At 44.5% G+C, this 17772-nt stretch overlaps 1 pseudogene; it reads left to right on the top strand.

Moving 5' to 3' along the window:
* The first annotated feature begins 3331 nt into the window (after positions 1–3331).
* LOC125535006 (uncharacterized) lies at positions 3332–17494 on the top strand (annotated as a pseudogene).
* Positions 17495–17772: the final 278 nt, after the last annotated feature.

Below are 17772 nucleotides of genomic sequence, written 5' to 3'. Positions count from 1 at the left end.
ACACACAACAAATGTTCTTCGTCTATCTGCACAGTTCCGCCTCTTGAGGTGGCATGTTCTTGCGGTTTTTAATGCCTTGATGCTATGGATATTCAACAAATCATTCAATTTGTGCCATGGTTGTCATCTGTCGACTGTTGCGATGGAGGAGCAACAAAGTTTAAGGTTTCGGCTTTGGCAATGGAACTGTGGAACTTTAGTTCTTTTTTCTATTTCTTCAAACAACTGTCCACGATTGTATCCATATCGTATCATAAACACTTGATAGATAACACACATGATTTTAAGTACAGTAAAAGAATCTTTTGTAAGTTCACTTTCTTTTGAAGAGAGAGGGGCCTTTTTTTAGGGGTTGTTCTTTTGAGGACTCTAAGAGAAGAATTTGTTTTAAGATGTGGCCCACTCCGGCCCAAGAGGGCAGCACTAGCATTCCTGCACACCGGTAAAAGTATCATTCGGCGAATCAACCTGTGGTTGAGTTGGTTAGGTGGACAGTGGTATCCCCAACCTATCAGAGTTCAAATCCTGGTGCTCGCATTATTCCTGGATTTATTTCAGGATTTCCGGCGATGCGCTTTCAGTGGGAGGAGACGTTCACGTCGACGACGAGGCGCCTACGTTGACTTCGTAAATCTTAAGATGATATGCCGGCTCAGTCTCTCGGAGGTGCTCATAGGGGTAGGATGTGCGTGTATGTGTTCATAGGAGTGAGGGTATGTGTTCATAGGGGTGGGTTTCGCTTCCACTTCCATTATTCATTGATCCTTTAGTACCTCTTTAGCTCCTGCAGCGATGAGCCTTAGAACCATCGCCGACACTCAGGCCGAGACGCGCAAAAACAGCGTTTTCATTTCGGCAATAATACTGCTCAAGGTAACCAAAGTAGTCTTCGAAAAGAAGAGAACCGCTCGTCCACGGCAACAGCCTCTCCCAGTCCCATGTGGCGCTCACAATATATTAGTATCAGACAAGAAAAATACTAGCTAGGTCAGATGGTGGAATACAACAGTATGTGTATAAGTAATAAAGATATAATAGTTCTAAACTTCCAAACATGTATAGGTAACAAGGCTCAATCTTAAACGGAAGAATGAAGCATATATATAAACTCCTCATATATACCATTGTAAAGAATGACTTGCATCGAAGGCAGTTTCGGAACATCATTGTATTCCCTGAGCTTAACAATCCTCTCCACAGATTCGTGGGTTGCAGACGGTAAGACGAATCCGTAGCAGACTTTTCCAAACAGGGCAAATCCATGGTCCTCTTGGGATAAAAAGACTTGTCCCTCCGCGAACCAACCTGTGGTTGGGATGGTTAGGTGAACAGCGGTATCCTCAACCCATCAGGATTCAAATCCTGATGCTCGCATTATTCCTGGATTTATTTCAGGATTTCCGGCGATGCGCTTTCAATGAAAGGAGACGTTCCCGTCGACAACGAGGCGCCTACGGTGACTTCGTAAATCTCAAGATGATATGTCGGCTCAGTCTCTCGAAAGTGCTCATAGGGGTAGGGTGTGCGTGTGTGCATGTACGTGCATGTATATGAGCGCTTGTGTCTATACTGATGCTTAAAAAAAGACTTGTCCCTCCACGTCGGATCCATGCCCACCATTCCTCTCTCAATATCCATCCGATTTGAGTATAGGGGAGAATCCATTAACCTCGGTGTCAGACCAGAATACTTCCGATCTAGTACAACAGAGTCCATCTTCCTCTCGGAATCCATCGTCTTCTCGGAATCTTCGGTAACCGTAGGACGGACGGCGGGATGGGGTGTGGGTTACAAGAGGCGGCGGCGAGGCTTGAGGGAACGAGGAGTCTAGCTTTGCTTCTGAAAACTCTCTGCTCGACCCGTGAATATGATCTGTTTTTTCTTCATGAAATAAATATTTGCGTTTTTTTTAAAAGGTCTGCCTTTTTAGGCCTCCTTTGGTTTAGAGGAATTTCATAGAAATTCTAGATGATAGAATTTTTATAAGATTTTTTCCTTTAGAGCCCTTTGGTTTATAGGAATGGATTCCTATTCCTATATAGGATTGGTTCCTATCCTCCACATTTTATAGAAAAATAAAAAAGAGCCTAGACTCAATGAAAAAATTCCTTTGATGTCAACCAAATGACATCTTGTTTCCTATTCCTACTCATAGGATTTGAGATACATGTCATCTCATTTTCTACAAGATTCCTATTCCTATAATAATCCTATCCTATGAACCAAAAGAGACCTTAGAGTTGTGCCGGCCGCCGTCCAGCAGGCGCGAAGGTGAGGCCTCTCTTCGCTTGGCTTCTGCATGCCCTCTGTCGGCAGGGTCTGATCATGTGCTAGAGCATCTGTTTACCAGATGCCTCTAGCGAAGACAGACGGGGCAGTTGATTTTCAAGGCCGTGACTGTGAGACCATCCCGATCCTTTTTACAGGCTTCAATCTCCTCCACCAGCACTCGGTTTCATCTCAGAGAGAGAGAAGTCGGCGATTCTCTGCTTCTCTTCTCTGAACCAATACAGACGAGCGCTCCGGAAACAAAGGATGAGCGTGTTGTTCAGGGCTTCCTGGACCCAGAGGGTATTACCCATGGAGTCAGATAATGTGCGCTGCCATGTAAGTTCTTCTAGGCCAGCTTCTCCTTTTGATTTGCTAGCCTCTCCACCTTCAACCTGCTGTTCAGCTTCAGGCTACCCTATATATGTAATTGAAGTCTTTCCCTAATAATAAAGTACGGACTGAGTCTATTGGGTTCACCGTCGCGGTGTTTTTACGAAAAGGTCCTTGCTGTTTTGGGTATTCAACCCACAATCCTCGTGATAAGTCAATCGAACCGGTACACACGAGAGAAAAAAAATAAAAGACACCCCCACGAGTCACGAACCTGCCTCCCGATCCCATCTGCACCTCCATCTCGCCGCCGCCTCCTGCCACGCCTCACCCCTCCCCACGCCGCCGCCTCCTGCCACGCCTTGCCCCTCCCGGCGCCGCCGCGTCCTGCCACGCCCAGCCCGGCGCCACAAGAATGCAATGCAATGTTACGTTTACTTTCTCGCCCAGTTTGGCAACTCATTTTTTTTCCAAAACCATAGTAATCTAAAACCTCACCGTAGAAATGCCTGGGCAATGAATACTTCATCAGTTTCTAAAAACCACCGTTTTTCTCACTTTGGTTCAGAAAGAAGAGGTTGAGATCTCCTTCTCAAATACTAAAAAGAACACGGTGTTAGGGATACTATGATTTGTAAAACGGTGGTATATTTGTTGATGTCAAAAGTCAAAACACATCAAACTTTCTAAAACCGTGTTTTGTTTAAAGCACATTGATTTGACTGTATCCATGGATGATATATTTTTCCTGTTGCAGAAATGTGTGGAAGATAGGCTCAGCGCGCTGACCGACGACATCTTAATATCTATCTTGGTAAGAGTCGACATTGCCACGGCAGCAAGAAGTAGCGTTTTATCAACGCGGTGGAGAAACTTGCCGTGGTTACTTCCTGCTCTCAAATTCCATGCCATGGACTTCCTTAGTGCCCCATGTGCAGGGGCCACACGACACATCGATCAAGCAATGGCGTCTCTAAGAAGAGCTACGAGCAACCTCTTGGCTCAGTCCCGCAGGGAACGCACCATCAAAAAGCTATGCCTTGGGCTCTATCTCATGGAAAACTACACGCGTGACATCGGCCTGCTAGTCAGCAACGCCATTGACAACGAGATGGTACAAGATTTGCAGCTCGCCATTTTAACCGAGAAAGAGCCCAAGGACACCAAACATGAGGTTATGGTGCAGCAAGCTCAGGATATGGATGGATTTTTCAGTGCATACCCTAGCGTTCTTCGTTGCCTCACAAGACTCCATCTACAAAATGTTCGCTTGGCCGAATGGGACATGAATCACCTTCTGTTCGACTGCTGCACCTTCGTCTGGACCACTGTGACACCGGGGACTGTTCTGTATCGAAGATCAATGCGCCACATTCGAATCTCAGAGTTCTAGAAGTCTACTTATCCAAGTTGAAAAGAGCTGAGGTGCTCTGCCTTCCAAAACTAGAGCGTGTCCGTTGGCAGGCTTGGTTGTTTTATGAGGCCCCCTTGTGCTTTGGTTCTATCCCGTCACTCAATGAATTGTCCCTCGTCTGTGATGCAACTCTCCAGCATCAAGACTTATGTTTAAGCCAGGTTCTAGATGGTGCCACAAACATACATGCTCTGACCTTAAATTTTTGAGGAAAAAAGGTAAGTTTAGCCGATAGCTGTTATATTGTGGTTTTGTGCTATTTCGTTCGTACGAACTTAATGTTGGACTAGCACTAGGATTGTTTTAGTTTTGCTGGTTCATTCCTTCACCATGTTATTTGCTTTTATTTACAATTTATAATTGCCATGAAGCATCCCATTACTTAGCAAATGACTATAACCTGGTGCACACATAACTTGCATCTATAACATACAAATGTACAATTATTCTATTCTTACCTTTTCTGTGTTCATCAGATTTGGATGCAACCAGAAGGAAAACAACTATGCACTGCATTCAACAAGCTAAGAAAGTTGACTATTCATGGTGTCTTTATAAAATTTGACCTATTATGGACATTAAATCTCATCGAAGCTGCTCCATCTGTCGAGACATTTGATGTTGAGCACTGGTAGAAAAAGGACCTATAGTCCCGGTTTGTAAGGGCCTTTAGTCCCGGTTCTGGAACCGGGACTAAAGTGTCGGTACTAATACCTCCACCCTTTAGTCCCGGTTCAATCCATAACCGGGACTAATGGCCCTCCACGTGGGTAGTGCGCAGAGCCCAGTCAGGAGACCCTTTGGTCCCGGTTAGGCATCCACGCGTCAGCACTTCTGTGGCTGGGTTTTTTTTTGAAGGGGGGGGGGGGGTTGGGGGTTTTGGGAGGTTAATTTAGGTGTTTCATATATTGTGTTAGCTAGTTATAATTAATAGAGAGAAGTGTCCTCTGTTATGTCTGTGCTTGGTCGACGCTACGTACTATACATACGTATATAGAGAGGACTAGACACGCTAGCTAGCTAGTAAGCAAACGAAGGAAACAGAAGATCGTCATGAACATATATGCATATATACAGAGAGAAGTGATATCGACCACCTCTCCTTCTCCGAGAGATTGGTCGAACAACAAGTTCTCGTATATCTATCTGACACTACCGGCTACATATATACAGTAATTATCTCTTACAAATATAATCATACGGACTCAGGGTTAACATAGAATTCTCCGTCTTCAGGGATCACGTGGTCAAGAAAGAATGCCGCCAATTCCTCTTGAATTCGTCGCATGCGAGCTGGTGCTAGGAGTTCATCCCGCTTCCGAAACATCTAATTTAAAGAAGGGGGTCAATACATATATATATGAATGAATGAAACTCAACACAAATGATGATAATAAAATAAAATTGTGAATGTTGTTATTTACGTACTGCATATTGTTCGTCAGTGTAGCACCGCTCACAGGTCGTGTGGCGGATGGACTCGCAAACATAGTATCCACAGAAATCATTCCCTTGTTCCTGCCACAACCACTTTACAAGAAATAGAGGTTAATCAAACTGATAAGCAAGAATGCCAAATGGTATTGATGAAACTAGCGCTTGAATGACTAGTAGATGCGCTTAAAATGCTACTATAGCTAGTACTTACTTTCGGGTGTCTAAATTGCAGCTCCTTCGGCAGTCCCGGAGCTTTTCTGATGAATTTTCTCCAAACCCTGCCGGACAAAGAAAACAATTACTTGATATATCAGGAAATGAACAAAGTTGCTGATATGGTGGATAATGATCGATTTAATTTACTTCTCGAGTATTTGAGTCATGTCTGCATAGTCCTTGGGATCTTTTCGTCTTGAGTCTAAAACGGTTACTAGTCCCTGCTCAAGCTTAATATGTAGGAGAATATAGTGGAAACTGCACACGCATGCATAACTCATCAATTACATTACTATAACCTTGACTAATATATAAGGGAAACCGAATACGCACAAGACAGTAACACTCACTTGAAGTTGTAAGGAAAGAGTATTATATCTTTGTTTTGATTTATTATCAACGATTCTAGCATGCTGGCCTCGGTTTCTGCGGCATGAAATTTAACCTGAGTTGCATCTATGAGATTTGTGTTAATGAACCCAATATCACCGACTTGTCTTTTCTTCAATTCGATGATCTTCAATCTGCATAATATAGTGAGGATGATTATAAATACATGCAATGAAAGAGCTAAGCTATATAGAGAAACTTAATGACAGAAGTAGTACTACTTACAGACAGTAGCAGGTGACAGTTGCTTTATCGAGGGCCAATTGATTGAAGAACTGATAGAACTCCTCAAATGGAACAGGCAACAGATCAATTCCAACGAGGTCATGCTCCGGTTTAACCCTCGCATACAAAGTACTCCTCCCCCCAGAGTCTCTGCAGATTTTCAAGTACCAATCATGCAATCTTCGCATCATCGTTGATAGAGATCTTTCATCTTTGACGAGAGGCTTCCCGTACTCGTATCTTTGTATTTGCACGTCCATGGGTTCATAATGTACTTCGTCGGGCAGGTAATCTGCAAGATTGCTATAACCGGGCACCATCCTCGGATCATTATCGACGTTGTGGCTAGGCACCTTGAGCGGGGGGCTCGATTGCTTCGCTTGTTCGCCGAGCTGGGAAATTTGTTTCCCAGCTCGTCATTGTTTCAGCCTTTGATCACTGACAGTACTCCCCGACCGCTCCGCTTCGGCAAATTCCTTTCCAATAATGCGGTCATAGTTTCCTTTCGGCGAATCAGACTTCGGTGGTTTTGTCAGGGCAGCCAGAGTGCGCTTCACTATCACCCGATCTACCTTCTCCTCCGGAGGTGGATGTTTCTTTGCTTTAACCCCTTCAAAGAAAAAAGAACAAAGACTTAATTAATATGTGTACATACCAAAACAATGAATGCATCAATCAGCTAGTCAGCATAGGCTTAACTAATATATATACCTGGCCGGACTCGGTTCGGTCACCGGAGCCGTCATCACGGTCTCCTTCTTGCACCGGCATTGGGTCACCGGAGCCGTCCTCATGTTCTTCTTCTTGCACCGGCATTAGGTCACCGTAGCCAGCTTGTTCACCCTCTCCTTCCAGACCATCGGTTTCGTTGAGAAACAACGAGATGGCATCACTTCCTTCTGCGATTATGTCCCTCAACAACGCTTCTTTTGTTGCTTCGTCTAGGGCGGTGTCCATAGTTTCTACAAATATTTACAACATGGCAATTATTATTCAAACATGACAGATGGATATATTAGTGCCAAACGTAGAACTAGCTACCTAATCATAGTAAGCTATCGCGAGGGGGTATATATCGACAACGACGACACTACATCTATGTCCCTCGACGACCCTCGTTCCCGATAAAAAAAAGAGGAAGAAGAAGAAATATAAGAAGAATAAGAATAAGAAGAAGAAGAAGAAGAATAAGAAGAAGAAAAGAAGAAAAAAAGAGGAGAAGAAGAAAGGAATAGTGGAGAAAAGAGAAAATAGAATATATATTCTAATTTTCTCTTCTTCTCCTCTATTCCTTTCTTCTTCTCCTCTTCCTTTTCTTCCTCTCCTCGTCTTCTCCTTCTTCTTCTCCTTCTTCTTCTTCTCCTTCTTTCTCTACTTATTTTCCTTTTCCTTATTTTACTTTTTCCTCTCCACTAACATCATCATATATATGAAAAAATGCATATATGAAAAAAACATCATCATATATATCATCTATCATCTATGAACAAAAATATTCCTAGATACATAAAAAATTTCTACAAATGAAAATAACCTAAAAAAATAATATGATCATCTATGAACAAAAAAAACATCATTTGATCATCTATCATCTATGAACAAAAAAATCATCATTTGACCATAGCAAGCACGTGAACACCGATGCGCATGGCGGGCTTCTTCCGGTGATCTGCCTCGCCTTTGAAATGCTTGCCTTTCTTTCGACATTGATGGTTGGTCGGAAGAAATCGACGATGGCCCAGGTACACATTCTTCCTGCATTTGTCCAGGTATATACTTTCAGTGTCATCTAAACAGTGCGTGCATGCGTGGTATCCTTTGTTTGTCTGTCCTGAAAGGTTACTGAGAGCGGGCCAATCGTTGATGGTCACGAACAGCAACGCCTTAAGGTTAAATTCCTCCTGTCTGTGCTCATCCCACGTACGTACACCGTTTCCATTCCACAGCTGTAAAAGTTCTTCAACTAATGGCCTTAGGTACACATCAATTTCGTTGCCGGGTTGCTTAGGGCCTTGGATGAGAACTGGCATCATAATGAACTTCCGCTTCATGCACATCCAAGGAGGAAGGTTATACATACATAGAGTCACGGGCCAGGTGTTGTGATTGCTGCTCTGCTCCCCGAAAGGATTAATGCCATCCGCGCTTAAAGCAAACCATACATTCTGGGGGTCCTTTGCAAACTCATCCCAGTACTTTCTCTCGATTTTTCTCCACTGCGACCCGTCAGCGGGTGCTCTCAACTTCCCATCTTTCTTTTGGTTCTCACTGTGCCATCGCATCAACTTGGCATGCTCTTCGTTTCTGAACAGACGTTTCAACCGTGGTATTATAGGAGCATACCACATCACCTTCGCAGGAACCCTCTTCCTGAGGGGCTCGCCGTCAACATCACCAGGGTCATCTCGTCTGATCTTATACCGCAACGCACCGCATACCGGGCATGCGTTCAGATCCTTGTATGCACCGCGGTAGAGGATGCAGTCATTAGGGCATGCATGTATCTTCTCCACCTCCAATCCTAGAGGGCATACGACCTTCTTTGCTGCGTATGTACTGTCGGGCAATTCGTTATCGTTTGGAAGCTTCTTCTTCAATATTTTCAGTAGCTTCTCAAATCCTTTGTCAGCCACAGCATTCTCTGCCTTCCACTGCAGCAATTCCAGTACGGTACCGAGCTTTGTGTTGCCATCTTCGCAATTGGGGTATAACCCTTTTTTGTGATCCTCTAACATGCGATCGAACTTCAGCTTCTCCTTTTGACTAATGCATTGCGTCCTTGCATCGATAATGACCCGGCGGAGATCATCATCATCGGGCACATCGTCTAGTTCCTCTTGATCTTCAGCAGCTTCACCCGTGGCAGCATCATTGGGCACATCGTCTGGTTCCTCTTGATCTTCACCAGCTCCCCCCGTTGCAGCATCACCGTATTCAGGGGGCACATAGTTGTCATCGTACTCTTCTTCTTCGCCGTCTTCCATCATAACCCCTATTTCTCCGTGCCTCGTCCAAACATTATAGTGTGGCATGAAACCCTTGTAAAGCAGGTGGGAGGGAAGGATTTTCCGGTTAGAGTAAGACCTCGTATTCCCACATTCAGTGCATGGACAACACATAAAACCATTCTGCTTGTTTGCCTCAGCCGCATCGAGAAACTCATGCACGCCCTTAATGTACTCGCGGGTGTGTCTGTCACCGTACATCCATTGCCGGTTCATCTGCGTGCATTATATATAAGTAAGTGTCCAAATTAATAGAAGTTCATCATCACATTAAAACCAAAGTGCATACATAGTTCTCATCTAACAACATATAGCTCTCCAGAGCATCTAATTAATTAAACCATACATTGAAACTATGTAAAACATTTCAATGCGAAAACAAATGCGATCATAATCGCAACCAAGGTAACAATTGATCCAACGGCATAATGATACCAAGCCTCGGTATGAATGGCATATTTTCTAATCTTTCTAATCTTCAAGCGCATTGCATCCATCTTGATCTTGTGATCATCGACGACATCCGCAACATGCAACTCCAATATCATCTTCTCCTCCTCAATTTTTTTATTTTTTCCTTCAACAAATTGTTTTCTTCTTCAACTAAATTTAATCTCTCGACAATAGGGTCGGTTGGCATTTCCGATTCACATACATCCTAGATAAATAAAATCTATGTCACGTTGGTCGGCATAATTTTCATAAACAATAAATGAACCAATAGTTATGAAGATAATATACATACCAAATCCGAATCATAGACAGGACGAGGGCCGACGGGGGCGAATACCAAAACCATCGCACTATATAAGATGCAATAATAAATGTAAGAAAATGATACAAGTATCTATCTAAACAGACAAGTAAGAATATTTTTCCTTTCAGAAAGAAGATAAGAACAAGAGGCTCACCACGGTGGTGTCGGTGATGAGATCAGCGCGGGTGATCGACGGCGGTGAAGACGGGGACGGGGCGTGACGGACCGCTAAATCTAGACAAATCTCGAGGAAAATGGAGCTTGGAGGTCGAGCTTCGAGAGGAGAAAGTTTAAGTAGTGTGGCTCGGGCATTCCATCGAACACCTCATGTGCATAGGAGGTGAGCTAGAGCACCACAAACCCCTCCCCTCGCCGGCCAGAAAAAAACAGAGCACTGGAGTGCTCTGCTCGCGGGCGAGGGTATATATAGGCACCTCATTGGTCCCGGTTTGTGGCAAGAACTGGGACTAAAGGGGAGCCTTTGTTCCCGGTTCAGGCCACCAACCGGGACCAATGGTGGTGGGCCAGGAGCGAGGCCCATTGGTCCCGGTTCGTCCCACCAACCGGGACCAAAAGGTCCAGACGAACCGGGACCAATGGCCCACGTGGCCCGGCCGGCCCCCTGGGCTCACGAACTGGGACCAATGCCCACATTAGTCCCGGTTCTACACTGAACCGGGACTAATGGGCTGAGCCGGCCTGGACCATAGCCCTGTTTTCTACTAGTGGAGGTACTTCTACTCATTCTTTTCAACTTTTAGTTAGAATGTTGCTGGAATTTTGTCTATTTTGGGCCTAGCCCAATAGCAGTTTCAGAAATTCCTAATAAATCCTAGAGGCCCACGCAGCCCATTTGTGCAAGGCAAGAGGTGGAACAAAAGTTTAGAGGGAGTTGGACCTCTTTATAAGGAGGTTCTTTCCCCACATGTATGAGCATGAGAACAAGAGGGACATCCACGCGCGCTCCCTTCGTTGCTTCACCTCCCGCCGCAGCCTCTTCCCCATCCCGGCTTGCGGCATGCACCGCAGGTTGGGACAGTAGGCCTCCGAAACCGCACCTTTTGAGTCCTATACGGGAGAAGGGTGATAAGGTTTTTGGGGAGCACTCAGCGCGACTACTGGCTGCTTCATCACGGACGATCCGGTCGCCGACGACTACTTCCCCGACGATGACCTCTTCCCCGACGTCCACGACCTCCTCGACGACATGGCAGGCGAGGAAACCGTCCTACACATGTTAGGTTCTATTTCATATATGCTACGTGCTATACTGTCTGCTTTAGATATGATAGGCTACGGTTCATATATGCAGAAGCTATTTACCTTCTCTCTGTCAGAATGCATGACTTGTTTTATCTCTTCTATATTAGTCATGCTTTATCTAGTATTTCTGTTAATAAAATCATTTGGTAAATTGCTCATATTTCCAACAATCCAAAACCCTTATTATAGGCAATTTACCCCATGTGGTTTTGCTGCTTCCATGAGACCTCCTATGTTTGAGGGTATCCACTATAAGAGGTGGCGCGTGAGAGCAGTCTTATGGTTTTAAACCATGAATTGCTATGACGCCACTCTCGGCAAACCTGAAGGAGAGCTTCATGCTCAACAGGCACAAGCTTTTTAGAAAATGGATCCTCTGTTTAAGGCTGCTCTCTTGAGTGTTCTTGGTGAGAACATAGTTGATGCTTATGCGTCAATTGATAATGGAAAAGATATGTGGGATGCACTCGAGGCCAAGTTTGGGGTCTTGGATGCTGGCACTGAGCTGTACATCATGGAGCAATTCTATGATTATAGGATGACTGAAGAGCGCTCCGTGGTTGAGCAAGCTCATGAGATACAGTCATTTGCTAGAGAACTTGAGCACTTCAGTTGTATGCTACCGGACAAGATTGTTGCCGGAGGTATCATCACTAAGCTTCCTCCTTCATGGAGGAACTTTGCTACCTTGCTGAAGCATAAGAGGCAGGAGTTTTCCGTCCCGGATCTCATTGGCACTCTTGATGTGGAAGAAAAGGCGAGAGCAAAGGACACACGTACTCGAGGTATTGAGGGAGGATCTAGTGCCAATGTGGTACAGAAGCAGAACTTCCAACCCCACAAGTTCAAGAACAAGGGCAAGTTTGATGGAAAAGCAAAGTTTGATGGGAAGAACAAGGCTGTGCAACACACGAACTTCAAGAAGAAGAATGGCAAGAAGAAAGGTGCTTGTCATGTGTGTGGGGATCCTGATCATTGGGCTCCTAGTTGCCCTAATCTCTTTGACAAGCGTCATCCTGGGAAAGGCGGCAAGACCGCTAATGTTGTCATTGGAGACACTGACATGAAGGATGCTGGGTATGGTATATTTTCCACTATTCTTTCAGTATGTCATTCTCCTGACTGGTTGATTGACACGAGTGCTAATGTGCATGCATGCGGTGATATTTCCATGTTTTCGTCTTATCAGTCCGCGGGGACTTCAACCGTGCTGATGGGCAACGGTTCAAGTGCTTCTATTCGTGGTGTTGGCACGGTCGATCTGAAGTTTACTTCGGGAAAGATCGTGCGGCTGAAGAACGTGCATTATGTCCCCTCCATCAATAAAAATCTTGTTAGCGGATCTTGTCTGTGTAGAGATGGCTACAAGCTTGTCTTTGAGTCGAATAAATTTGTAATATCCAAGTATGGAACCTTTGTTGGTAAAGGCTATGAGTCAGGAGGCTTGTTTCGTTTATCCTTATCAGACGTTTGCAATAAAGTTGTTAATCATATATGCAACAATAGTGAATCCAGTGTGTGGCATTCACGTCTTTGTCAAGTTAACTTTGGTTGCATGTCGCGACTAGCGAAGTTGAACTTAATCCCTAGTTTCACCACCATTAAGGGATCTAAGTGTCAAGTGTGTGTGCAAGCTAAGCAACCTCGTAAGTCTCACACGACTGCGGAAATAAGAAATCTTGCACCAATAGAGCTCATACATTCAGATCTATGTGAAATGAATGGTGTGTTGACAAAAGGTGGAAAGAAATATTTCATGACGTTAATTGATGACTCCACTAGATACTGCCGTGTGTATCTTCTGAAGTCTAAGGATGAGGCTTTTTACTTTTTCAAGATCTATAAAGCCGAAGTGGAAAACCAACTTGATCGAAAAATCAAGAGGCTTAGGTCCGACCGTGGTGGAGAGTATTTTTCCAATGAATTTGATGCTTTTTGTGCGGAACATGGTATAATCCATGAGAGGACGCCTCCCTATTCACCTCAGTCAAATGGGGTGGCCGAAAGAAAGAACCGTACTCTAACAGATTTGGTTAACGCCATGTTAGACACTTCGGGTCTCTCCAAGGCATGGTGGGGGGAGACGATATTGACTGCATGTCATGTCCTAAACCGAGTTCCCACAAAGAACAAAGAGATAACTCCATTCGAGGAATGGGAGAAGAAAAGGTTAAAACTCTCTTATCTGTGAACATGGGGTTGTTTGGCAAAAGTCAACGTTCCAATTCCAAAGAAGCGGAAACTTGGACCAAAGACTGTGGATTGTGTTTTCCTGGGATATGCTTTTCATAGCATTGGCTATAGATTCTTGGTTGTAAAATCTGAGGTGCCTGACATGCATGTCGGTATGATCATGGAGTCGAATGATGCGACTTTCTTTGAAGATATCTTTCCCATGAAGGGTATGGCTACCTCATCTAATCAGGAGATGCCTAGTTCATCGAATTAGGAACCAGTTACAATTACCGAACCTACAATTTCGATGGAACACTTTGAAAGTCCTATGGAGGAGAACAATGAAGTTCCTATTAGGAGCAAGAGACAGAGGACTGCAAAGTCCTTTGGTGATGATTTTCTTGTGTACCTCATAGATGACACTCCCAGTTCTATTTCAGAGGCCTATGCATCTGAAGATGCTGACTACTGGAAGGAAGCGGTTCGTAGCGAGATGGATTCCATCTTGGCAAATGAAACTTGGGAGATAACTGATCGTCCTTATGGGTGCAAACCTATAGGATGCAAATGGGTATTCAAGAAGAAGCTTAGGCCTGATGGTACTATTGAAAAGTACAAGGCTCGGCTCGTGGCTAAGGGTTATACCCAAAAGGAAGGTGAAGACTTCTTTGATACTTACTCACCTGTGACTCGACTAACCACTATTCGAGTTCTACTTTCACTAGCTGCCTCGCATGGTCTTCTCGTTCATCAAATGGATGCTAAGACTGCTTTCCTAAATGGAGAGTTGGACGAGGAAATTTATATGGAAAAACCAGATGGGTTTGTACTAGATGGTCAGGAAGGGAAAGTGTGCAAGTTGCTGAAGTCTTTGTACGGACTTAAGCAAGCACCCAAACAGTGGCATGAGAAGTTTGAAAGAACTTTAACAGCTGCAGGCTTTGTTGTGAACGAAGCTGACAAATGTGTGTACTATCGCCATGGTGGGGGCGAGGGAGTTATCCTGTGCTTGTATGTTGATGACATGCTGATTTTCGGAACCAACCTGAATGTTATTAAGGAGGTCAAGGATTTCCTATCTCATTGTTTTGAGATGAAGGATTTAGGAGTGGCTGATGTCATTCTGAACATCAAGTTGTTGAGAGAGGATGATGGTGGGATTACATTGCTTCAATCTCACTATGTGGAAAAGATCTTGAGTCGCTTTGGCTATATTGACTGCAAGCCCTCTCCAACACCATATGATGCTAGTGTGTTGCTTCGAAAGAATCGAAGAATTGCTAGAGACCAATTGAAGTATTCTCAGATTATTGGCTCGCTTATGTATTTAGCCAGTGCTACAAGACCTGACATCTCTTTTGCTGTTAGCAAACTGAGTCGGTTTGTTTCAAAACCAGGAGATGTGCATTGGAAAGCTCTAGAAAGAGTTTTGCGTTATTTGAAAGGCACTGCAAATTATGGAATTCACTACATCGGGCATCCAAAGGTGCTTGAAGGGTATAGTGACTCAAACTGGATCTCAGATGCTGATGAGATAAAGGCCACGAGCGGTTATGTATTCACTCATGGAGGTGGCGCTGTTTCTTGAAAGTCTTGAAAGCAGACCATCTTAACGAGGTCAACAATGGAAGCAGAGCTCACAGCACTAGATACAGCTACGGTCGAAGCAGATTGGCTTCGTCGGCTCTTGAATGACTTACCGATTGTTGAGAAACCTGTACCGGGTATCCTTATGAACTGCGACAATCAAACTGTGATCACGAAAATGAGCAGCTCAAAGGATAACATGAAGTCATCAAGACACATTCAGAGAAGGTTAAAGTCTGTCAGGAAAATGAAAAACTCTGGAGTTATTGCATTGGATTATATCCAAACGTCTAAAAATCTGGCAGATCCTTTTACTAAGGGTCTATCACGTAATGTGATAGATAATGCATCGAGGGAGATGGGTATGAGACCCACAATATGAGTTGTTCATGGTGGTAACCTATTCTTTGTGATCGGAGATCCCGTGAATTAGATGTGGAAGACAAGATGTTGGTCAACTGAGAGGAGAGTATCCTTACTATTCACAATACCACTCCATGAAGATGCAATACTCTCCTTATCTGCATGGCAGGTTGATGTATATCTTAATGTGTTCTAAGTGGCTTATTTAAGCAGAGATGTTGTCCTGCAGAACATCTTTTGAAGAACACACCTATATGAGTCTGATTGTCAAACGTCGCAATCTATGAGAGTAGGGTTCTCTCTAGTAAACTCATGAAAGGTCACGGAGTATGACGCATAAGCTCCACCCGCGGGGAAGACCCACGGTAGCCACGTATCGGTCAAGGCTTTATGTGAAGCTAGATTCATAGAAAACTTGCAGTTCAAGGGCCAGTCCACTGTTCAAGTTGCTTACTAGTGTAGCATAGAGTTCTAGGTGGAAGTTCAACTTAACAGTCTCCACTGCAGTACCGGTATATAAAACAGTGTTTTGGAACCAAAGGCAAATTTTTGTGTGCCTCTGGGATCTGGTGAGGGATTGCTGGAATTTTGTCTATTTTGGGCCTAGCCCAATAGTAGTTTCAGAAATTCCTAATAAATCCTAGAGGCCCACGCAGCCCATTTGTGCAAGGCAAGAAGTGGAACAAAAGTTTAGTCCCACATTGCTAGTTTAGAGGGAGTTGGACCTCTTTATAAGGGAGGTTCTTTCCCCACATGTATGAGCATGAGAACAAGAGGGACATCCACGCGCGCTCCTCCTCCGCCGCCCGCCTCGCCACGCCTTGTCACGACGCGCCGCGCCGCGCCGCGCCGCGGGTTGCGGGAACGAGCCGATGTCTAAATTTTTGCCACGCACGATGGGTATACAAAAGGTCATGTGGGAGTTGAAATGTTTTTCTGTAGTGGACACTGAATTCGAACGGCGCGCCTCTCGGCCGCTGCCTGTTCGCTTCGTCTCCCTTCGTTGCTTCACCTCCTGTCGCAGCCTCTTCGCGTCCTTCTCCTGTGCCTATATAAGATAGGTCGCTCCTCTCCAGAGAGACACACCAGAAGATCCCCTTCCTCTCGCCACAAAGTTCCTGAGCATTGCGTTGCTGCTACGATCTTCCCCATCCCGGTTGCGGCATGCACCGCAGGTCGGGACAGTAGGCCTCCGAAACCGCACCTTTTGAGTCCTGTACGGGAGAAGGATGATAAGGTTTTTGGGGAGCGCTCAGCGCGACTACTGACTGCTTCATCACGGACGATCCGGTCACCGACGACTACTTCCCCGACGAGGACTTCTTCCCCGACGTCCACGACCTCCTCGATGACATGGCAGGCGGGGACACCGACCCCAAGTCCAGCGCTTCTGCTGCTGCTGTCCCGTACATGTTCTTGTCTTTCCTGTTAAAGGTTCTGCCGCAGTTCCTTGTTCTAGTCCTTGTCCTACACATGTTAGGTTCTACTTCATATATGCTACTTGCTATACTGTCTGCTTTAGATATGATAGGCTACGGTTCATATATGCAGAAGCTATTTACCTTCTGTCTATCAGAACGCATGACTTGTTTTATCTCTTCTATATTAGTCATGCTTTATCTAGTATTTCTGTTAATAAAATCATTTGGTAAATTGCTCATATTTCCAACAAATGTGTACAAGTCTATCTGACTCAAAGCACCATCGTAGTCTCTTTGGCTTTGATTAGACTCCTACCATAACCCCTTATAATTTAGGTATTGGTGGTTGAATGCAGATGTTTGAACATCCATGCCAGGAGGGTGATGAAGCAAGAATAAGATGTTTTGGTGCTAAGAGAGTGGCAATTGGCAATTGAAAGAGTTCCAGTTCGGTGGTTTTCGGCCCCTAGTGGAGAGAATCCCAATACCTCCTCAAGTAGGGGGCTTCTTTCCAACATACAGGGATGCCCAAGAAGCAATAGCTAAGCAACTTAGAGAGAGGGTCCGGTCCTCGGCACAGATAATTTTCCGTAGTGGTTCAACATACCCCTCGGGAGCAGCCCGGACATGTATTTATTAGCTAGGAGAGTACAAGAGATAATGATAATTGTGATGTATTGTGAAATGTGAATTCCAGGAGTAACTCTCTTTGTATATTTTTGGTATCTTTTCGTCAAAACCTTGTTATAATTAATAGATGTGGCAAATCTTTGGTCCGTATTGCAAAAAAGGAACTTATAGAAGTTGTACAAATGTTGATTGCAAATGCAAGCTTATCCGTCATTTGTTCACACTTTTGTGCAGACTCTTTGTGTCTTGATAAAAGGCCACAAGATAAGTTGGAGACCGTTAGAGCAT

This window comes from Triticum urartu, chromosome 2A, assembly GCF_056163025.1.
Source record: "Triticum urartu cultivar PI428250 chromosome 2A, HENAU_Tu73, whole genome shotgun sequence".
NCBI classification, from domain to species: Eukaryota; Viridiplantae; Streptophyta; class Magnoliopsida; order Poales; family Poaceae; genus Triticum; species Triticum urartu.
Note: the sequence above shows the minus strand (reverse complement) of the source record. Positions and strands in the feature narration are given on the sequence as shown.